Here is a 23,210-nt window from a genome sequence, read left to right as displayed (position 1 = left end):
ATTACATACACTGTCATACCTAAATTGAAATATAATCTAAATAGAAATATCCAACGACCTATGGATTGCATATTATAATCACCAGGTGTTAATACTCCCACTCTTAATAAAACTTCAATTTTGTTTTTTATATTTATTTCAGCTTTTTTCTTTCTTCTTTTCTCTGCAGATGTGCATCTGGTTTAAGTTTAACCCTCACTGTACTGGTTAATTTTATAATTCTAAATTCAAGTCCTGCAATGATAATATTTCTTTTAGTATTAACTGTACTTCTTTAAATCATTTTGAACTATTTGTTCATTTGAATGTTGCATTTATTTATTTTTTCTCTAACTTTCTCTTGATTAATATTTACTTTCTAAGGCAACCCATCTACTTGATTGTATACACATCTTTCATGTAATTTTTGCAAGTTAACTGAAAAATCATTTAATCTTTTTGTTCTGTTTTGCTTTAATTTTTAGTCCTCAAATTTAGTTTCCTTTTTTTTTTACTTGTATGGATATATTAAACAAAATCTATAACATTAAACCCTTTTTTCCCCCAAATCATCTCTTACTACCCTTAGAGCTTTTCACTGTTGACCTATTTTCTTGTGCTGTTCTTTTTTCCTTCAATTTCTTCCTGATAATAATTTTCTAAGGCTAAATCTCTTTTAAAATTAAAAATTTGCATAGACAAATTCTTCTTTTTACTAGCCCTGCTTCAGAGATGTTTTTACTCAATCTATTTTCCCATTATCAATTGTCTTAATTACATCTTCTATCTGTTTTCATTAATAGATATTATCTTTTTATTTCATAATCCTTATTTAATTCAAATTTCCTTTACTAAATGTAAAGTCCTATTTTATAAAATAACTTTCTAACTAATCAATTGACAGGAGTCTGATTTGATACAAGAAAGGCTACACTTTTGTTTTAATTTGCAACATACTTGATTTGGATCATATGTCTACTGGGCTTTTGAGATTGAGTTTGCTAGGCCACAGCCAATCTCTCTCCCTCAAACCCCAAGGCAACTGTTCCATAGATGGTGCAGTTTTTGCATTGTTGTATTCAGGAATCCCCACATTTCCTGCTTATTTAAGGAGTTAAAGTGTTGAGCATTTCTCCTCCCTCTTGGTGCTGGCTTTACTTTCACCCAGCTGATGTTGCTGGAAAGTTTAGCTTTTTGATCAGTTCATCAGTCTCTTGTTTCTCCTTCTTAAAGTGTCTTTTGAACATATGTCGATGGGTCAAAGTCTCTGTAGCTTTTTGCATGCAGTGCCTGGCTCACTGCTTTAGTTCATGTGATAAGAGTCCACAGTCAACAAGTTGCTCCTTGTGTTTCTCAAAACACCTTAATCTATTTCCCAATGCCTTCAGGGATGTCAGGCAGGCGAAAAGGCTCGGACCCTTCAAAGTCCATCTCCTTGCCCCTTAATTTAATATAACAATTTGCTTAGTTAATAATCTAAGCATTTTTCCACTTTCCCATTTTTCCTTCATCAAATAAAGACTCCTCTCATCTATGTTCTTCTATTTGCTGTCCAATAGTTAATTCTTCTTAATATTTATTACTAAGTCTACTGTATCTTTTTTTAAATTTCCTGTTTCTTTAGTTTTCTTCTAATTCCTTTCTTTAGCTTCAGCTTGTGTTTTTTTTCCCTAATCTATTCTAGTGTTTTCTCACTAGTTAGCCTTTCTTTACATTGTTTGAATTTCTCTAACATTTTCTAAATCTGTTTCAATTCTATAGTACATTTTCTCACTCTTTTTTACACACTCATCTCTTTAGTTTTAACCTTTCCCTACTTGCTTTTAATCCATTTTAAGTTCTTTTGCTACTTCCATAATTTCCCTCTGTATTGGTCATTGACCCATTGTCCCCTCTCTCTCTCTCTCTCTCTCTCTCTCTCTCTCACACACTGCTTACATCAAATGTTCCTTCCTTTTGCCATTATTTTCTGTTCTATTCTCTCTTAGATGAGTATCTTTTATATATTTATATATATATTATATATATATATATATTTTTAAATCCTAATTCTAATATTTTCTATGATGTGTTATTCCCCTCTGTTCCTAAATGTTTACTTTTTTAATTATTACTTTATTCTTTTATATAACACATAATCTTCTTCCAAATTGTATTTACTTTATCCTATTTATCTTATACTATTTTGTAATATACACTTTTACACCTCACTAATATTAAATCAGATGCTATTATTCCCTAAATTAAATTATATTCTAAGAACTTAAATTATGATCTCTTTGTATGCACATGTCAACTTATGTTATATACTTCTCCTTAATTTAATATTTCTCTATATCTTTCTATTTGAACTAAATATAGTTATTTCCTAAATATTTTAATCTCTTCCTTAAACTGTATCAGTCTCTTCTATATTTTCCAATATATATCATATACCTCTTCTATATATATATACCTCTTCTATATCACACAATATCTGCAGTCCATCTTTATATTATATATATAATATTATAATATTATAATCTACAATAATGATTATTTTATTTCACTATTTATCACAAACACACTACTAAACACAAACACTTAAACACACTCTCACATTCTAGTCCTTCACATTTAGAGGACTCATTCACTCAACATTTGTCCCTTTATATCTACAGGGCTCATTCAGTCATTCATTCCTCTCAGTGTAACACAGAGAGCGTCCATCTCTGCCATGCTCTATTTAAGGGACGGTGCAGGAGGGCGGCTCTGCTTGTCCACTAATATGGAATTTTACACAACCATTCACACAAACACAGACACACACAATACTAAAGCGATAACTACAGGAATTTCCTTGTGCACATCTCTATAATCCAATCTGCTTTTATTCTCTTAACTGTCACCACACATTCAGAACTCACTCTTTATATCTAAATCTGTTCTATGTATATCATCATTAAATAACTTCCCAAATCTGAGTAACAGTTACTAGTTAACGTCTGTCGCTATCAAGGCCTCTTAACAAACAGACACAGATCATTTGCATGCAAACTATTCTTTTTTAATCTGGAATCTAAGCCTTCCTTTATATTACTTTTATTTATTTTAATTTGAGGGAACAGTTGAAGTGTCTTTACCATCACAAGCAGGTCCTGGGAGACAAACCAAACTTTTTTACATGCAAAACTGCTTTTCTTAATTGTTGTGGCCACTTTGTTTGCTTTGTCCCTCCAGCACAGCATGTGCAATTTTTATTCATTCTCTAATCAATTAATATTTTTATCTATATTTTATTCTCTTATTATAATACTTACTTTTTTTCTCACACTACACCTCAGAAATTTCTCTCTAACACTCAACATCCTTAAGCACACACCCTACTCATGCTTTAAATTCAATTCTCTCATCACATACATCCTTATTCACAGATTTCGCATTATATGCTTTCTTATTCAATCCTCTTTTCTAGGAATTGTAAGAAAAAATTTCCCCATTCACTTTGGTCCAGACCACCACATAAAACACAACATATAGACTAACAAGACTTACACAGGCCAGTTCACTGAGATCCAGCCCTCCCTATAGGTGCTTTTGGAATCAGATTAAAGGCCTCCTCCCAATTTCCCTGCCCCTATCGGGAGAGTCTTACTCAATCCACAGGCGGGTACAGAGACGCGGAGCGCTCCTTTTCTCTGATTACATCTATAAAGAGCGACCCCTAGCGCTGCCTCCGCGCGTTCAGCTCACGCCTCTCGCGTAGCAATTCATGCATGTACCTCTCTTTCATACGCATATATTTACAGCCCTTTGTTAGTATATAATACAAAGCTATTAGTAAGTGCATAATTTACAGCCATTTGTTAGTACAATCACATACCTTGACAACCTGGAAGACCTCTTTTTCTTATAAATAGTTCACTTCACTATTCTTTTATTACTTTATCATTTACTTTATCATTCTTTTTAATAAATGTAGTCAATTCAAAGGTTCTTTTTAATGGTGAGGTATTTTTTAATGTCAAGTTCAGGCGTCTGGTCTACCCCACAGTACACTCATCAGAGAACCAAAATAAAGCAAAAATTTGCTCACCTTTTTTAATCTGCGCGCTTTTTGGTCTCTGCGTGAGTGTCTGCCAAGGATCGGCCCACTGACACCTTCTTTGACCACCCTCAATCCAGCCCCACGTTGGGCGCCAAATTATGTTGTGGAAAGTTGCGCTGGATCTCGACAAACATCTTCTAAGTTTCAAAAAAGAGGCTGAGGTCTTCAAAGTTGTCAAGTTGAAGCAATTTATTGTTACAGCAGAGTTGGTCGATCGATCTCTCTCCTACCAATGTTCCAAAACCCACAGTTTATATACAGGTTTTTCCTATAGTCATCATGAAACAGTGGTGAAGCATGAGCATCACATTATTTTCAGGCTCCAATAGGATTCTAGCCTTTATATTGATGGCTGTATGTTTTTCTGTTTTTGCACATCTTAAAGGTCATATTTTAACACTTTTTAAATGATTCTCCCTATGCATGCTTTTGCCATGCAGATTCTTTATGCATGTGCAAAGTAACTGAGTAGAAAGCACAGTAAATTTTGCTCCCCCCCCACTGTCTTAGATGAAACTGCGTTTGGAAGTATCGTATCCAGAGGTTTTTTCTTTTAGTGTTAAGACTAAGTTGGCCAGAGCACCTGTCTTGGGAACAGCAGGTGCTAGGTTCAAATCCAAACTGCACCTTTCCCTCAGATTATGGGAGAGTGGCTTTCTGATCTGAAACTCTTTCAATGGCCGATAGCATATGTTTGTCCTGATTTCCATTTTCCGAGCTGACTCTGGGTTTGGATGACATGGTCAGGCTTGAGACATGATCATCCAGACTCTAAAAGACCGCGTCCGGCTTGTCAGCATTTTCTGCATCCTGACATGCTGGTTTTTGTTGTGTATTATTTTTTCTTCTTGATTTTTGTTATCGGGCAAATGTCTGTTACTGCGAATTTCTGTGGCGCTGTGGCTTAGCTGGTCAAAGCGCCTGTCTTGTAAACAGGAGATCCTGGGCTCAAAACCCAGCAGCGCCTTAGTCCAGGTGGTGCGTGTGCTTGTTTTATAGAGCTCACCGGAATGAATTATAAAATTGTATAGCTTTGAGGCGTAATGAATAGTGCGACAAATAGAGTTAAACGACCTCTTTGCTTGCCATTTTAAGACTTGCTGTCTTTTTTTGGTCTCTGTGTGCAAAAACGTCTTGCCTCCTATTCAGCGTTGGCGCTGTGGCTTAGTTGGTCAAAGCGCCTGTCTAGTAAACAGGAGATCCTGGATTCAAATCCCAGCAGTGCCTAATGTACAGGTTTTGTGTTTGCTTTTGTTAAGAGTAACGAGTGTTTACGCAGTGGGATGTTTAGCAGTCGGTTTCTTAACAACACTCAAATCCTTAAGAACGCTGCTCGTTCAAGAGGGCTTTGGACGATGCCTTTATATAGCATAGTGTGGTAATGCCTAACCAATTGGACTTTAATATTTCAAGTCCAGACATTCCCACATGCAGCGCTACCGTTGTTAGTTTTTTTTTTTTTTTGGAATTAAACATTTAGCCTGTGTCAAGGTCGTTTGCCGCTGTGGCTTAGTTGGTCAAAGTGCCTGTCTGGTAAACAGGAGATCCTGGCTTTGAATTCCAGCAGTGCCTTGTCCGCAGTTGGCTGTTCTTTCATGGGCCAGAGAGTACTAAAAAGTGCTTTCTGTGTGATAGTTCTAGAGGAAGCAGAGCACTTAGGCTCTGTGGCGCAATGGATAGCGCATTGGACTTCTAGGCTGTGAGCTGAGCCATTCAAAGGTTGTGGGTTCGAGTCCCACCAGAGTCGCAAGCTTTGCTCTTTTTCTTCACTGACTTAAGGTGTGGTGCGTTTCTAATATTTTAGGCATCTGTCCATCCCGTTTTGCTTCTTTCTTTCATTGCGCAGTGCAGGCTCAGATACTAGGGGTACTCTACAATAAAGCTGATGACTTAATTGAGCTGTTTTAAATAAGGGAGATTAGAAAACGGTGTAGGGCCTAGTGGGCTTGAGGAATGACTCGTCGGCAACCTGTGGTTTTGGGGAAAAGTAACTGCCACCTATTGTTGAGATCACGCCTTTTGGATTTGTCGTACAAGAGCCTCTTTATGCATGTGCAAAGTAACTGAGTAGAAAGCACAGTAAATTTTGCTTCCCCCCCACTGTCTTAGATGAAACTACGTTTGGAAGTATCGTATCCAGAGGTTTTTTCTTTTAGTGTTAAGACTAAGTTGGCCAGAGCACCTGTCTTGGGAACAGCAGGTGCTAGGTTCAAATCCAAACTGCACCTTTCCCTCAGATTATGGGAGAGTGGCTTTCTGATCTGAAACTCTTTCAATGGCCGATAGCATATGTTTGTCCTGATTTCCATTTTCCGAGCTGACTCTGGGTTTGGATGACATGGTCAGGCTTGAGACATGATCATCCAGACTCTAAAAGACCGCGTCCGGCTTGTCAGCATTTGCTGCATCCTGACATGCTGGTTTTTGTTGTGTATTATTTTTTCTTCTTCGATTTTTGTTATCGGGCAAATGTCTCTTACTGCGAATATCTGTGGCGCTGTGGCTTAGCTGGTGAAAGCGCCTGTCTTGTAAACAGGAGATCCTGGGCTCAAATCCCAGCAGCGCCTTAGTCCAGGTGGTGCGTGTGCTTGTTTTATAGAGCTCACCGGAATGAATTATAAAATTGTATAGCTTTGAGGCGTAATGAATAGTGCGACAAATAGAGTTAAACAACCTCTTTGCTTGCCATTTTAAGACTTGCTGTCTTTTTTTGGTCTCTGTGTGCAAAAACGTCTTGCCTCCAATTCAGCGTTGGCGCTGTGGCTTAGTTGGTCAAAGCGCCTGTCTAGTAAACAGGAGATCCTGGATTCAAATCCCAGCAGTGCCTAATGTACAGGTTTTGTGTTTGCTTTTGTTAAGAGTAACGAGTGTTTACGCAGCGGGATGTTTAGCAGTCGTGTTTCTTAACAACACTCAAATCCTTAAGAACGCTGCTCGTTCAAGAGGGCTTTGGACGATGCCTTTATATAGCATAGTGTGGTAATGCCTAACCAATTGGACTTTAATATTTCAAGTCCAGACATTCCCACATGCAGCGCTGCCGTTGTTAGTTTTTTTTTTTTTTGGAATTAAACATTTAGCCTGTGTCAAGGTTGTTTGGCGCTGTGGCTTAGTTGGTCAAAGTGCCTGTCTAGTAAACAGGAGATCCTGGCTTTGAATTCCAGCAGTGCCTTGTCCGCAGTTGGCTGTTCTTTCATGGGCCAGAGAGTACTAAAAAGTGCTTTCTGTGCGACATTTCTAGAGGAAGCAGAGCACTTAGGCTCTGTGGCGCAATGGATAGCGCATTGGACTTCTAGGCTGTGAGCTGAGCCATTCAAAGGTTGTGGGTTCGAGTCCCACCAGAGTCGCAAGCTTTGCTCTTTTTCTTCACTGACTTAAGGTGTGGTGCGTTTCTAACATTTTAGGCATCTGTCCATCCCGTTTTGCTTCTTTCTTTCATTGAGCAGTGCAGGCTCAGATACTAGGGGTACTCTACAATAAAGCCGATGACTTAATTGAGCTGTTTTAAATAAGGGAGATTAGAAAACGGTGTAGGGCCTAGTGGGCTTGAGGAATGACTCGTCGGCAACCTGTGGTTTTGGGGAAAAGTAACTGCCACCTATTGTTGAGATCACGCCTTTTGGATTTGTCGTACAAGAGCCTCTTTATGCATGTGCAAAGTAACTGAGTAGAAAGCACAGTAAATTTTGCTTCCCCCCCACTGTCTTAGATGAAACTGCGTTTGGAAGTATCGTATCCAGAGGTTTTTTCTTTTAGTGTTTAGACTAAGTTGGCCAGAGCACCTGTCTTGGGAACAGCAGGTGCTAGGTTCAAATCCAAACTGCACCTTTCCCTCAGATTATGGGAGAGTGGCTTTCTGATCTGAAACTCTTTCAATGGCCGATAGCATATGTTTGTCCTGATTTCCACTTTCCGAGCTGACTCTGGGTTTGGATGACATGGTCAGGCTTGAGACATGATCATCCAGACTCTAAAAGACCGCGTCCGGCTTGTCAGCATTTTCTGCATCCTGACATGCTGGTTTTTGTTGTGTATTATTTTTTCTTCTTGATTTTTGTTATCGGGCAAATGTCTGTTACTGCGAACTTCTGTGGCGCTGTGGCTTAGCTGGTCAAAACGCCTGTCTTGTAAACACGAGATCCTGGGCTCAAATCCCAGCAGCGCCTTAGTCCAGGTGGTGCGTGTGCTTGTTTTATAGAGCTCACCGGAATGAATTATAAAATTGTATAGCTTTGAGGCGTAATGAATAGTGCGACAAATAGAGTTAAACGACCTCTTTGCTTGCCATTTTAAGACTTGCTGTCTTTTTTTGGTCTCTGTGTGCAAAAACGTCTTGCCTCCTATTCAGCGTTGGCGCTGTGGCTTAGTTGGTCAAAGCGCCTGTCTAGTAAACAGGAGATCCTGGATTCAAATCCCAGCAGTGCCTAATGTACAGGTTTTGTGTTTGCTTTTGTTAAGAGTAACGAGTGTTTACGCAGCGGGATGTTTAGCAGTCGGTTTCTTAACAACACTCAAATCCTTAAGAACGCTGCTCGTTCAAGAGGGCTTTGGACGATGCCTTTATATAGCATAGTGTGGTAATGCCTAACCAATTGGACTTTAATATTTCAAGTCCAGACATTCCCACATGCAGCGCTACCGTTGTTAGTTTTTTTTTTTTTTTGGAATTAAACATTTAGCCTGTGTCAAGGTCGTTTGCCGCTGTGGCTTAGTTGGTCAAAGTGCCTGTCTGGTAAACAGGAGATCCTGGCTTTGAATTCCAGCAGTGCCTTGTCCGCAGTTGGCTGTTCTTTCATGGGCCAGAGAGTACTAAAAAGTGCTTTCTGTGTGACAGTTCTAGAGGAAGCAGAGCACTTAGGCTCTGTGGCGCAATGGATAGCGCATTGGACTTCTAGGCTGTGAGCTGAGCCATTCAAAGGTTGTGGGTTCGAGTCCCACCAGAGTCGCAAGCTTTGCTCTTTTTCTTCACTGACTTAAGGTGTGGTGCGTTTCTAATATTTTAGGCATCTGTCCATCCCGTTTTGCTTCTTTCTTTCATTGCGCAGTGCAGGCTCAGATACTAGGGGTACTCTACAATAAAGCTGATGACTTAATTGAGCTGTTTTAAATAAGGGAGATTAGAAAACGGTGTAGGGCCTAGTGGGCTTGAGGAATGACTCGTCGGCAACCTGTGGTTTTGGGGAAAAGTAACTGCCACCTATTGTTGAGATCACGCCTTTTGGATTTGTCGTACAAGAGCCTCTTTATGCATGTGCAAAGTAACTGAGTAGAAAGCACAGTAAATTTTGCTTCCCCCCCACTGTCTTAGATGAAACTGCGTTTGGAAGTATCGTATCCAGAGGTTTTTTCTTTTAGTGTTAAGACTAAGTTGGCCAGAGCACCTGTCTTGGGAACAGCAGGTGCTAGGTTCAAATCCAAACTGCACCTTTCCCTCAGATTATGGGAGAGTGGCTTTCTGATCTGAAACTCTTTCAATGGCCGATAGCATATGTTTGTCCTGATTTCCATTTTCCGAGCTGACTCTGGGTTTGGATGACATGGTCAGGCTTGAGACATGATCATCCAGACTCTAAAAGACCGCGTCCGGCTTGTCAGCATTTGCTGCATCCTGACATGCTGGTTTTTGTTGTGTATTATTTTTTCTTCTTCGATTTTTGTTATCGGGCAAATGTCTGTTACTGCGAACTTCTGTGGCGCTGTGGCTTAGCTGGTGAAAGCGCCTGTCTTGTAAACAGGAGATCCTGGGCTCAAATCCCAGCAGCGCCTTAGTCCAGGTGGTGCGTGTGCTTGTTTTATAGAGCTCACCGGAATGAATTATAAAATTGTATAGCTTTGAGGCGTAATGAATAGTGCGACAAATAGAGTTAAACAACCTCTTTGCTTGCCATTTTAAGACTTGCTGTCTTTTTTTGGTCTCTGTGTGCAAAAACGTCTTGCCTCCAATTCAGCGTTGGCGCTGTGGCTTAGTTGGTCAAAGCGCCTGTCTAGTAAACAGGAGATCCTGGATTCAAATCCCAGCAGTGCCTAATGTACAGGTTTTGTGTTTGCTTTTGTTAAGAGTAACGAGTGTTTACGCAGCGGGATGTTTAGCAGTCGTGTTTCTTAACAACACTCAAATCCTTAAGAACGCTGCTCGTTCAAGAGGGCTTTGGACGATGCCTTTATATAGCATAGTGTGGTAATGCCTAACCAATTGGACTTTAATATTTCAAGTCCAGACATTCCCACATGCAGCGCTGCCGTTGTTAGTTTTTTTTTTTTTTTTGGAATTAAACATTTAGCCTGTGTCAAGGTTGTTTGGCGCTGTGGCTTAGTTGGTCAAAGTGCCTGTCTAGTAAACAGGAGATCCTGGCTTTGAATTCCAGCAGTGCCTTGTCCGCAGTTGGCTGTTCTTTCATGGGCCAGAGAGTACTAAAAAGTGCTTTCTGTGCGACATTTCTAGAGGAAGCAGAGCACTTAGGCTCTGTGGCGCAATGGATAGCGCATTAGACTTCTAGGCTGTGAGCTGAGCCATTCAAAGGCTGTGGGTTCGAGTCCCACCAGAGTCGCAAGCTTTGCTCTTTTTCTTCACTGACTTAAGGTGTGGTGCGTTTCTAACATTTTAGGCATCTGTCCATCCCGTTTTGCTTCTTTCTTTCATTGCGCAGTGCAGGCTCAGATACTAGGGGTACTCTACAATAAAGCCGATGACTTAATTGAGCTGTTTTAAATAAGGGAGATTAGAAAACGGTGTAGGGCCTAGTGGGCTTGAGGAATGACTCGTCGGCAACCTGTGGTTTTGGGGAAAAGTAACTGCCACCTATTGTTGAGATCACGCCTTTTGGATTTGTCGTACAAGAGCCTCTTTATGCATGTGCAAAGTAACTGAGTAGAAAGCACAGTAAATTTTGCTTCCCCCCCACTGTCTTAGATGAAACTGCGTTTGGAAGTATCGTATCCAGAGGTTTTTTCTTTTAGTGTTAAGACTAAGTTGGCCAGAGCACCTGTCTTGGGAAAAGCAGGTGCTAGGTTCAAATCCAAACTGCACCTTTCCCTCAGATTATGGGAGAGTGGCTTTCTGATCTGAAACTCTTTCAATGGCCGATAGCATATGTTTGTCCTGATTTCCACTTTCCGAGCTGACTCTGGGTTTGGATGACATGGTCAGGCTTGAGACATGATCATCCAGACTCTAAAAGACCGCGTCCGGCTTGTCAGCATTTTCTGCATCCTGACATGCTGGTTTTTGTTGTGTATTATTTTTTCTTCTTGATTTTTGTTATCGGGCAAATGTCTGTTACTGCGAGCTTCTGTGGCGCTGTGGCTTAGCTGGTGAAAGCGCCTGTCTTGTAAACAGGAGATCCTGGGCTCAAATCCCAGCAGCGCCTTAGTCCAGGTGGTGCGTGTGCTTGTTTTATAGAGCTCACCGGAATGAATTATAAAATTGTATAGCTTTGAGGCGTAATGAATAGTGCGACAAATAGAGTTAAACAACCTCTTTGCTTGCCATTTTAAGACTTGCTGTCTTTTTTTGGTCTCTGTGTGCAAAAACGTCTTCCCTCCAATTCAGCGTTGGCGCTGTGGCTTAGTTGGTCAAAGCGCCTGTCTAGTAAACAGGAGATCCTGGATTCAAATCCCAGCAGTGCCTAATGTACAGGTTTTGTGTTTGCTTTTGTTAAGAGTAACGAGTGTTTACGCAGCGGGATGTTTAGCAGTCGTGTTTCTTAACAACACTCAAATCCTTAAGAACGCTGCTCGTTCAAGAGGGCTTTGGACGATGCCTTTATATAGCATAGTGTGGTAATGCCTAACCAATTGGACTTTAATATTTCAAGTCCAGACATTCCCACATGCAGCGCTGCCGTTGTTAGTTTTTTTTTTTTTTGGAATTAAACATTTAGCCTGTGTCAAGGTTGTTTGGCGCTGTGGCTTAGTTGGTCAAAGTGCCTGTCTAGTAAACAGGAGATCCTGGCTTTGAATTCCAGCAGTGCCTTGTCCGCAGTTGGCTGTTCTTTCATGGGCCAGAGAGTACTAAAAAGTGCTTTCTGTGCGACATTTCTAGAGGAAGAAGAGCACTTAGGCTCTGTGGCGCAATGGATAGGGCATTGGACTTCTAGGCTGTGAGCTGAGCCATTCAAAGGTTGTGGGTTCGAGTCCCACCAGAGTCGCAAGCTTTGCTCTTTTTCTTCACTGACTTAAGGTGTGGTGCGTTTCTAACATTTTAGGCATCTGTCCATCCCGTTTTGCTTCTTTCTTTCATTGCGCAGTGCAGGCTCAGATACTAGGGGTACTCTACAATAAAGCCGATGACTTAATTGAGCTGCTTTAAATAAGGGAGATTAGAAAACGGTGTAGGGCCTAGTGGGCTTGAGGAATGACTCGTCGGCAACCTGTGGTTTTGGGGAAAAGTAACTGCCACCTATTGTTGAGATCACGCCTTTTGGATTTGTCGTACAAGAGCCTCTTTATGCATGTGCAAAGTAACTGAGTAGAAAGCACAGTAAATTTTGCTTCCCCCCCACTGTCTTAGATGAAACTGCGTTTGGAAGTATCGTATCCAGAGGTTTTTTCTTTTAGTGTTAAGACTAAGTTGGCCAGAGCACCTGTCTTGGGAACAGCAGGTGCTAGGTTCAAATCCAAACTGCACCTTTCCCTCAGATTATGGGAGAGTGGCTTTCTTTTTTTTTTTTTTTTAACACTTTTATTGTTTCAGAAAGGTGTGATACATTCTTACTGTATTTGTAACCAAATACCAATCAAAGAACTCCCGCCCCATCCCGACGTTCAAAATAAAAATTAAAAATTAAAAAAAGAAAGGAATAGAATAAAAAAATGCATTCTCATGCGAGGAAAGTAATACAAAAACAAATAAATAAAAATAAAGATTAACTAAAATAAACTTAAAGATAAAAATAAAAAGGGCAATTTTGTTAAAAATTAAAAATATATAAAAAATAAATACCATTAAAAAATTGACATTTCAACATATACATTCCAGTGAAAGTATATTAAAGTTAGTCATTACAAACACAGTGTATTTTAACAGTCACATTGTTTGGGATTACTAAACAGTCAGTGCACTGTTATTTAAAAAATAAAGGAAGAAGTCCCAAATCTTGTAGAATATGTGCATTTTTTGTTTGATTGAATAAGTCAACCTTTCCATTGCTATACAGGAAGACATTTCCTAAATCCAGAGTGACAAAGATGGAGCATGAGTACTTTTCCAGTGAATGGCAATCAGGCGCTTCGCATGTAATAGACACAGATTTATAAACTTCTGTTCATATGACTTCAGCGATAAGGCAGGTGGGAAAAGACCAAGGATACAGATTTTAGGGCAAACAGGGATTTCTTTACCAATAGTTTTAGAGATTACACCAATTATTTCTTTCCAAAAGAATTGCAAGTGCTCACATTGCCAAACACAATGGAACAGTGTGCCCTTGTAAGTCAAACATTTTCCACAAATGTCCAGAATATTTCTATTAAATTTATTTAACATTTCTGGTGTTATATATGTTCTCATTACCCAATTATATTGGATTAATTTAAAACGGGTATTGATTGATAATGTTTGCGCTTGAAGACAACTTTCTTCCCATTCATTTTCTGTAATATCTTTTGAAAGTTTTGAAAGTCTTCAATCCAAGCCAGTCTTTTATGATTTGTAGATTCTTTGGAAGCATTAACAAATTTGCTATATAGTGTAGAAATTTTGTATTTGGCACTGGGATCTTTAACTGCAATTTCTTCTAAACTACTTAGGGTCGGACACTGATATGAATGATTTTTAGATCTTATAAAATTACGGATCTGAAGATACTTAAAAAAATGAGACTGAGGAATTTTATATCTTTCCTTAAAGGTTTCAAAGGACATCAATATATTATCTTTATAAAGATCTGATATCTTTTGCAAGCCTTTCTGGAACCACAGCTTAAAACCCTTGTCTGATTTCCCTGGTACGAATAATGCATTACCCCAAATGGGAGAGAATTTAGAAAGTACCGGGGTTTCTCCCAGCTCAACCTGTGACTCATGCCATGATAAAATAGTGGCTCTCACAAATGGGTTAGATGTATTTTGTTTGAGTTTCTTTAAAGAATCAGAGTATAAATATGTGTCAAGACTCAAATTGCCTGTACATTTTCTTTCAATCTGTATCCATGGAATGCTAGGTGAGCCAGCAAACCAATAACATGCAGATCTTAGCTGAGCTGCCTTAAAATACCAAAAAAGATTAGGGAGTCGCAGCCCGCCTCGTTCATAAGGAAGATACAGGAGTGATAAGCGAAGCCTTGAGCGTCTATTATTCCAAATAAATTTAATAAATGCATATTTGAGAAAAAGGAAGGAGGAGGGGTCAGGGGGATTGACTGAAACAAATATAGAAATTTAGGGAGAATATTCATTTTAATGGTATTCACCCTTCCAATAGTAGTGAGAGGAAGAGACATCCATCTGTTCAAACTTTCGTTTACCTGAGTTATCAGAGGAGTATAATTGGCTGAGATAAGATTTTTTTACCTGTGGAGTAACTTTGATTCCCAAATATCTAAATCCGTCTACAGAAGTTTCATAAGGGTGTTGTATTACTGGATTTTGTCTCTCCTGTTCATTAAGAAAAAGGATAGATGACTTTGAATAGTTAACTTTATAACCTGAAAATTTTCCAAATTTATTAATCAATTTGTTAAGATTTGGTATTGAATCTTTAAGTTTTGTTAAAAATAAAACAATATCGTCTGCGTATAGAGATATCCGATGCTCTACACCTGCAATTTCAATTCCCTTTATAGATGGGTGAGTTCTAATTGCTATTGCCAAAGGTTCCAAAGTCATTACAAATAATAAAGGAGAAAGTGGACAGCCTTGACGTGTGCCACGATATAGATTAAATGGTTTGGAGATTAAGTTATTGGTAATTACTTCTGCAGTTGGACTTTGATACAAGGTCTTCACCCACTGGCAAAAATTCTGTCCACATCCAAAACGGCTGAGTATGTCAAATAAATAGGACCATTCGACTCTGTCAAATGCTTTTTCTGCATCTAACGATAAAATACCTGTATCTTTAGAGCCATCTATCTCATGAACGATATTTAGTACTCGCCTGATGTTATGAAAGGCCTGTCTGTTTCAAACAAAGCCATTTTGGTCCATTCCTATTAGGGACGGTAGATGAGCTTCCAATCGAAGGGCTAAAATCTTGGCATCGAAGTTCATTAACAAAATTGGCCTATATGATTCACATCTGTCTAAGGGTTTATGGGGTTTAGGAATGAGTGTTACTAATGCAGCTCTTAGAGAAGGAGGAAGACAGCCCTCCAACATCGACTCTTCATACATTTCTAACAAAGGAACTGCTAATTTATCTTTAAAGGCTTTATATATATCAATTGGTATCCCGTCTAGTCCAGCTGTTTTACCACTTTTCATATTCACAATACCATTTAAAATTTCTTTACTAGTTAGAGGTTCCTCCAGTTCTTTTTTTGGTTTCAATGCTTATAGAAGGAATCAAAAGATCATCTAAAAATAAAGTTTGGTCCATGCTGCATTCTGATGATTCTGTACTGTATAGCGTTTGGAAGAATTTGGAAAAAAGTTTCCGGAGTGGGCGGGTTAATCGCCGTATGAAAAAGGGCTTTAATTTAGAAACGTGAAACACGGGATGTATTCTCCTGTACGCTGGAGGAAGTTTAAGGCGGACTGCCACCGGACTAATGATCTTGATGACAGTGAATGGGCCAATAAATTTAGGTGCAAGTTTATTACATACGGAACGCAAGGGAATATTCTTAGTTGAAAGCCACACTTTTTGACCAACGACGTAAACGGGAGGCTTCGACCGGTGGCGATCGGCTTTAGCCTTGGTGCGCGCACCCACTTGGAGGAGGGTCTGTCTGGCCCTGTTCCAAGTGCGTCGACACCCCTGGATAAAGGCGTGGGCGGAGGGAACCGCGACTTCGGATTCCAGACTGGGAAAAGCTGGTGGCTGGTAACCTAAGCTACACTGAAACGGAGAAAGGCCCGTAGCCGATACTGGTAATGAATTGTGTGCGTACTCCACCCATGGGAGCTGCTGACTCCAAGAGGAGGGATTCTGGGAAACCAAACAACGTAACATGCGCTCGAGATCTTGATTGGCTCTTTCGGTTTGTCCGTTACTCTGAGGATGAAAACCAGAAGAAAGACTTACAGTCGCTCCCAATAAATGACAGAATTCTCTCCAGAATTTAGAGACAAATTGAGGCCCACTGTCAGAAACCACATCCGTCGGGAGGCCATGAATGCGAAAGACGTGATTAATGACAGCATCCGCTGTCTCTCTGGCTGAGGGTAATTTGGGCAGAGGAATAAAATGAGTAGCCTTCAAGAACCGGTCCACAACGGTCAAAACAGCTGTATTGCCACCAGATGGCGGGAGACCGGTAAAGAAATCTAGCGAAATGTGCGACCAGGGTCTCGAAGGCACTGACAACGGCTGAAGGAGTCCAGCAGGGGGGCGATTAAAAGTCTTAGAAACAGCACAAATAGAACAGGCCAAAACAAACTCGTGTATGTCCCGTGCCATAGCTGGCCACCAGAATCGCTGTTTAACTAAGAATAATGTACGACTCACCCCTGGATGACAAGCCACTTTGGAGGAATGTCCCCATCGAATGACGTCAGACCGAATCCCCTCCGGCACAAACAATCGACTAGGTGGGCATCCGACCGGGGGCGTTACCCCGTCCAGGGCTGTGCGAACCCTGGTCTCGATCTCCCATGTCACTGCAGAAATACAAATCCTCTGGGGAACGATGGGCTCAAGAGACGTATTGCGCTCGGAAGAATCAAAAAGACGGGATAACGCGTCTGGCTTGATGTTTTTGGAACCCGGCCGATAAGAGATGGTAAAGTCGAAACGTCCGAAAAATAATGCCCACCGAGCCTGCCTGGAAATGAGTCGTTTGGCGGACCTGATGTATTCGAGGTTCTTATGATTGGTCCAAACGATAAAGGGAACCCCCGAACCCTCCAACCAATGACGCCACTCCTCCAAAGCAAGTTTGACAGCCAACAACTCCCTATTACCAATGTCGTAGTTTCGTTCTGCGGGAGATAATCGGTGAGAGAAAAATGCGCACGGATGAATTCTGTCATCCGAGGCGGCGCGCTGGGACAGGATAGCGCCCACCCCCACCTCTGACGCGTCAACCTCCACCACAAACTGCTGGGAGGGATCAGGTGTCACTTAAATGGGAGCTGAAACAAAGCGGCTCTTTAGATTGGAGAATGCAGCCTGCGCTGCGCTCGACCACCTGAAGGGAGTTTTGGAGGAGGTCAAGGACGTCAGAGGGGCGGCGAGCTGGCTGAAATTGCGAATAAAACGCCGGTAAAAATTGGCGAAGCCCAGAAATCTCAACAGGGCCTTACGAGACTCCGGAATTGGCCAATTTACCACAGCCTGAACCTTCTCTGGATCCATGCGCACCCCCTCGACTGACACAATGTGTCCTAGAAAGGGAACAGACTGTGCATGGAACACGCATTTCTCCGCCTTGACAAAAAGCCCATTCTCTAGCAGCCGCTGAAGCACTCGCCTGACGTGCTGCACATGTCCCTGGAGAGAACGAGAAAAAATCAGAATGTCATCCAGGTAGACATAAATAAACTGATCTATCATGTCTCGCAACACGTCATTTACGAGTGCTTGGAAAATTGCAGGAGCGCTAGAAAGCCCAAAAGGAAGAACACAATATTCAAATTGCCCCCTGGGGGTCAAAAACACAGTTTTCCACTCATGACCCTGCTTCATGCGAACCAAATGATATGCGTTACGAAGATCTAATTTCGTGAAAAACAAAGCCCCCTGCAGACGCTCGAACGCTGAAGACATCAGCGGCAAAGGATACGTATTCTTCACCGTGATGCTGTTCAGCCCTCGATAGTCAATGCAGGGTCTAAGAGACCCATCCTTCTTTTTCACGAAAAAGAACCCTGCCCCCGCTGGTGAAGAAGAGGGCCGTATGATCTTGGCCGCTAGAGAATCAGAAATATATTTCTCCATGGCCTCCCTCTCAGGAATAGAAAGAGAGTATAACTTGCCTTTGGGCGGAGACGTACCTGGCAATAAATCTATTGCACAGTCATAGGGACGGTGAGGAGGCAGAGAAGCAGCTCGAGACTTACTGAACACTCTCTTCAGGTCGAGGTACTCACTGGGCACGTTTGACAGGTCCATGCGCTCCTCCTGAAACACAGAACAAGAAACAGCAGAACGAGCAGACAAAAGACAAGACTGATGACAGTTCTCACTCCACGAAAATATAGTATTAAGACTACTATACCCAGTTAATATGAGGCTTATGGAGAATCAACCAAGGATGACCTAAAACTACCGGTGTGTTGGAACAGTCTGTTAAAAAAAAAGAAATGTTTTCAACATGATTTCCAGACGTGATCAGTTTTAAGGGTTTAGTGGAGTGAGTGATTGTGGGAAGGGAAAGTCCGCTGAGTGCGCATACAATGGGTTGTGCAATGGGTTGTGCCAGAGCTATAACCGGAAGTTTAAAACTGAAAGCAAAACTGGAGTCTATGAAATTTCCCTCCGCCCCGGAATCGACAAGGGCGTGGGTGTTCTGACTTCCGGAACCCCATGTTATGGTGACAGGTAGTAATGTGGCCGCCGCAGAGGATTTGTCCAAACTGATTTCACCCATCAGTAACCTCTTACCTACTGATGGGTGTTGTCTTTTACGGGACAGGAAGCCACCGGATGCCCCGCCCCCCCCACAGTAAAGGCAGAGTCCCTCAGTTCTCCGACGGCGCTTCTCCTGCATGGACAGGCGGGATCTGCCCACCTGCATGGGCTCCCGGTCAGCGCTACTCATCTCCGGCGCCACCGCCGAGACCGGAAGCTCAGGAACAGGATCCGGAAATCTGCCATGCCTCAAGCGACTCTCACTCTCTCGAAATCTGTGATGCACTCGCTGGATCTATGGTGAAGGTCAGTTCGTTCTGTCACGAATAAATGAATGTTCAGAGGGATCCAAGTGCGAGTTAAACAAAATAATATTTATTGACAAAGTCAAACAAAAATCAAGTAATGAATGGTGCTAGTGCTAGGAGAGATCGGGCAGGAATCAGACGGGAAACAGGGTCCAGAAATTAGTCCTCAGATCCTAAGCACACAGACAGAACAGCACACCATAAGCACACATAACGAACTGACAAAGACACACAGAAAACGTGGCCCATATATAGACCCGAATATGAGCCTCAGCTGGCGAGCTCATCAAGCCAGCTGAGTGCCTTCATCACACGTGATCAAAACAAATACACGAGGAGAACAAAAACAAACCAATGTGATCAAACAGACACTCCGGAAAAGCGCACAAACCTGCAACCGTGACAAATTTTTGAAACATTTTATACAAGTTTTATTGGACCATGGTCTGAAATTACGATAGACTCATAGGAGCAGTCAACAATTTGATGGAATAAATTATTGGAGATTAAAAAATAGTCTATTCGTGAATATGATTTTAATGATGAACTACAACATGAATATTCAGTTTTGTTTGGATATTTTCTCCTCCATGGATCACATAAATCAAGTTCCTCTATAAAACTATTACGTTTTTTCCTACTTTGTGTGTGAGCCATCTCTTTACTATTGTATCGATCTAAATGTGGGTTTAATGTCACATTAAAATCTCCTCCTATAATTAAATAGCCAGGTTGAGAGGCCAAGATTAAGAACAAGTTCTCAAAAAATTCTGGACTGTCAGAGTTGGGTCCATACACATTTACAAGGGTAATATTATTATCTATAAGAAAGCCTTGAACAATTAAATATCTGCCGAATTTATCTGCAATCACTTTTGACACTTTAAAGGGAATGGCTTTGTGTATCAGAATTAATACACCCCTTGAGTTAGATGCATATGAAGCAGAGATTACTTCACCTGGCCATCTTCTACGTACTTTTAGTAATTCATTAGACAAAAGATGGGTTTCTTGTAGAAATACAATAGATGTTTTAAATGTTTTAAGTCTAGTCATGACTTGTTTTAACTTTGAAAGTTTACCCAACCCCCTAACATTCCAGGATATAAATGTTAACTGAGATTCACTTGACATACTTTTTTATTATTCAATATTACATGTCCATATGTCCATAATCATAATGCAAAAAATTAATAAAATAAATAAATACAAAAAAAGAGAAAAAAAATTGCCCATTAAAGAAAAAGAAAAAAGAAAAGGAAAAAAAAAACAGGGGAAAAAAGGGAAAAGAAAAACCTTAACAAACCCGTGTTTACCCCATTTGATCAGAACCAGCCGATATCTATCTCTTTCCCATCAAATTGCAAAGATTCTTCAACAGGCCTGGATGGTCGTATTACTAGGAACACATCCTTGGCTAGCAATAAAAGAGTCATTGGACATTGCCCTACCCACAGACAACCTAATGAAATAGAACATCAAGAACAATCAAACATTTTCTTCAAACAATCATTGAACTGACTTGCATTTAAATATAGGCCTATTTGTTTTTAACCGGCCATTATACAGTAGGTGAATAATTGTCACGTTACGTGTTCGCGGTTAATTACCTTGATTTATGATAATAGCTTTGAAAAATAAAACAGTTGAACATTCAGCCAACTATTTGAAATTTGTCTTTACTCTCCTGATGTTTCTCCGAATTCTTCAATACACTTCTGTACATCCTCTGGCGTCTCACAGATCCTCCACTGGCCTTTACGCATGAAGCTCAGTTTGGCAGAATACATAAATCTGTAAGGAATGTTCAGTACCTGGAGTCGTTTCTTCACATCATCGAATTGCTTTCGTTGTTTCCTCACCGCTACAGAGAAGTCCGGGAAAAACATCACCTTGTGCTCCTGAAATTTCACAATTCCCATCTCTCTGGCAGCCTGTATCACTCTCTGTCGGTCACGAAAGTTGAGGAATTTCATGATCAGTATTCGCGGGTATTGCTGAGGCTTTGCCTGGAGCCTGCCGATTCTGTGCGCTCTTTCAATAATCACTGGAGTAGGGAAAGTAGATGCTCCAAACACATCAGTAAGCCACTTTTCTAGAAAGTTTGCCGCGTCCGTCCCTTCCGCTTTTTCGGGTAGGTTGACTAGCCGGAGATTGCAACGGCGACTACGGTTTTCTAAGTCATCCAGGTCCGCGCTGAGTGTTACAACTCGGCTTTCCAGAGTTTTCACAGTTTTTTGTAGCTTATCCACATTATCCTCGGTATCACTAATTTGATGTTCAGCCTCTGCTAATCTGCCGCCAAATTCGGAGATTTCATTTTTAATTCCTTGAATAGCATTCAGAACGCCTTCAAATTGAGATGTGAAAAAGTGTTTCATGTCTGCGAGAGCCTTCATCACATCGTTTTCCTCGTTCGTTGTAGCTTCACTTGTTAGCTTGGCGCTACCGTTAGCTTCGTCACCGTCAGGACTTTCCTCTGGATTCTTCCTTGTATTTCTTCGATTTGCCATGGCGAAGCACTTTTTTTTTTGTTACCGGGGTTGAACTTGGAGGCTATTTCGTCAATTTAATATCTAAAAGTTTCTTAAAGTTTAAATTCTGGCTGTCTGTGGTAAGACCGTTGAGTTGCACGTCTGTCTAGCTCGTCGCCATGTTGGAACCCCCCCGAGAGTGGCTTTCTGATCTGAAACTCTTTCAATGGCCGATAGCATATGTTTGTCCTGATTTCCATTTTCCGAGTTGACTCTGGGTTTGGATGTAATGAAACTGGAGGTACCAAAAAACACTCAACACATGGTTTAGGATAGATTAAATAAAAATAAATTCATGCACTTTTTGCTTTGATCTTGAACAGAGGCCAGGTTACCGGTCAGGTTTGAGACATGATCATCCAGACCGCGTCCGTAGGATAGATTAAATAAAAATAAATTCATACAAACTTGACGAATATTTTATGATTTAGGCAGAGCGACAGGTATTAAGTGTTACAATATTAATACACAGATGATCCCAAAGTAAATCCCAGGTAAATCCTGATTGGATGCCTGCATTACTCATCAATGGGTAAATAAAAGTTGTTGTGCTAGCTACCTCAAGGACGCTGTGGCTACTCAGGAGTCCTTATGTCAAGACCATCATGCCATTTCATTGACTCTTTAACTTTAAGGTATTGTTTTGCATTACTTATATCATGTAGGTAAAGTGTTGTTGTGATTATATCCTAAGTTCTTTATCTTCATTATTATCCCTAGACATTTGTTGGTTGCTTTTATTAATTGTTCTATGAGTTATATTCTATAATAAATAATTTGCATTCAGGCTATTTTGTTGGCTCATCTCTCTTGTATGTTGCGACTCAAACAAGCAGCATATACTTGATATACTGAAGTAAACAAGTAACTTTAGAAAGAAAGTTAAAAATTTGATTTGGTATGCGAAATGTATTTTTTGCTGTATGGAACAGAACAAACACTCATTTGGAGGATGGTTGGTCTCTAGAACGACAAAGTCAGTTTGGGGGGGGGTCTTTCTCTCGAACTAAGGGCCAGTAGAAATACATTCGGTCTTTGGAACAATCGCTGGCAAACGCTTGGATGCACTTACCGGGGGGTGTTGATTAAACCCAGGCCCAAACCCACCAAGCCATGACCGAAGAGAGACCACCTTTCCTGGCTTACCTGTCGGGACGTCCTGCACCTGGAGGTGCGTGCCCGAAGCCAATTGTCTCTGACCTGCCGTCGTGGTTTCGGCGAAGAAAAAGGGACTTTGTTTATTTTTGGCTTTTGCGGTTGAAAAAGCCCTGGCAAGGCTGGTGTGCGCTATGACCCTGGTGCAGGCGGGGAACCAGGGTCCAGAGGCATCAAACACTGCCCCAGGTAGGAGTGCCCGAGCCAGGGCAAGGCAGGTGCGCGCTATGACCCTGGTGCAGGTGGGGATCCAGGGTCCAGAGGCATCAAACGCTGCCTCAGGTAGGAGTGCTCAAGCCGGGGCAAGGCAGGTGTGCGCTATGACCCTGGTGCAGGCAGGTATCCAGGGTCCAGAGGCATCAAACGCTGCCCCAGGTAAAAGTGCCCAAGCCTGGGCAAGGCAGGTGCGCGCTATGTAGGGTTGGGTATCAAAACTCGGTGCCATAGTACCTTTGGAACCGGTATGCACTGGATCA

At 41.2% G+C, this 23,210-nt stretch overlaps 1 long non-coding RNA gene and 9 other non-coding genes across 10 annotated transcripts; all 10 read left to right on the top strand.

The window, feature by feature from the left end:
• The first annotated feature begins 4,959 nt into the window (after positions 1–4,959).
• trnat-ugu (transfer RNA threonine (anticodon UGU)) lies at positions 4,960–5,033 on the top strand. Its single transcript has one exon. It is a non-coding gene; the product is annotated as a tRNA-Thr (tRNA).
• A 691-nt stretch (positions 5,034–5,724) lies between these two features.
• trnar-ucu (transfer RNA arginine (anticodon UCU)) lies at positions 5,725–5,813 on the top strand. Its single transcript is given in 2 exon segments — positions 5,725–5,761; positions 5,778–5,813. It is a non-coding gene; the product is annotated as a tRNA-Arg (tRNA).
• A 746-nt stretch (positions 5,814–6,559) lies between these two features.
• Positions 6,560–6,633, top strand: trnat-ugu (transfer RNA threonine (anticodon UGU)). Its single transcript has one exon. It is a non-coding gene; the product is annotated as a tRNA-Thr (tRNA).
• A 691-nt stretch (positions 6,634–7,324) lies between these two features.
• trnar-ucu (transfer RNA arginine (anticodon UCU)) lies at positions 7,325–7,413 on the top strand. Its single transcript is given in 2 exon segments — positions 7,325–7,361; positions 7,378–7,413. It is a non-coding gene; the product is annotated as a tRNA-Arg (tRNA).
• Positions 7,414–8,097: 684 nt separating this feature from the next.
• On the top strand, positions 8,098–12,964 carry LOC141381779 (uncharacterized). Its single transcript, XR_015483917.2, has 2 exons — positions 8,098–9,465; positions 12,667–12,964. It is a non-coding gene; the product is annotated as an uncharacterized LOC141381779 (long non-coding RNA).
• On the top strand, positions 8,924–9,012 carry trnar-ucu (transfer RNA arginine (anticodon UCU)). Its single transcript is given in 2 exon segments — positions 8,924–8,960; positions 8,977–9,012. It is a non-coding gene; the product is annotated as a tRNA-Arg (tRNA).
• Positions 9,759–9,832, top strand: trnat-ugu (transfer RNA threonine (anticodon UGU)). Its single transcript has one exon. It is a non-coding gene; the product is annotated as a tRNA-Thr (tRNA).
• trnar-ucu (transfer RNA arginine (anticodon UCU)) lies at positions 10,526–10,614 on the top strand. Its single transcript is given in 2 exon segments — positions 10,526–10,562; positions 10,579–10,614. It is a non-coding gene; the product is annotated as a tRNA-Arg (tRNA).
• On the top strand, positions 11,360–11,433 carry trnat-ugu (transfer RNA threonine (anticodon UGU)). The gene has a single exon. It is a non-coding gene; the product is annotated as a tRNA-Thr (tRNA).
• Positions 12,125–12,213, top strand: trnar-ucu (transfer RNA arginine (anticodon UCU)). Its single transcript is given in 2 exon segments — positions 12,125–12,161; positions 12,178–12,213. It is a non-coding gene; the product is annotated as a tRNA-Arg (tRNA).
• Positions 12,965–23,210: the final 10,246 nt, after the last annotated feature.

This window comes from Danio rerio, chromosome 4 (assembly GCF_052040795.2).
Source record: "Danio rerio strain M-AB ecotype USA chromosome 4, GRCz13ab, whole genome shotgun sequence".
Lineage (NCBI taxonomy): Eukaryota > Metazoa > Chordata > Actinopteri > Cypriniformes > Danionidae > Danio > Danio rerio.
This window is presented reverse-complemented; position numbering and strand designations above follow the sequence as displayed.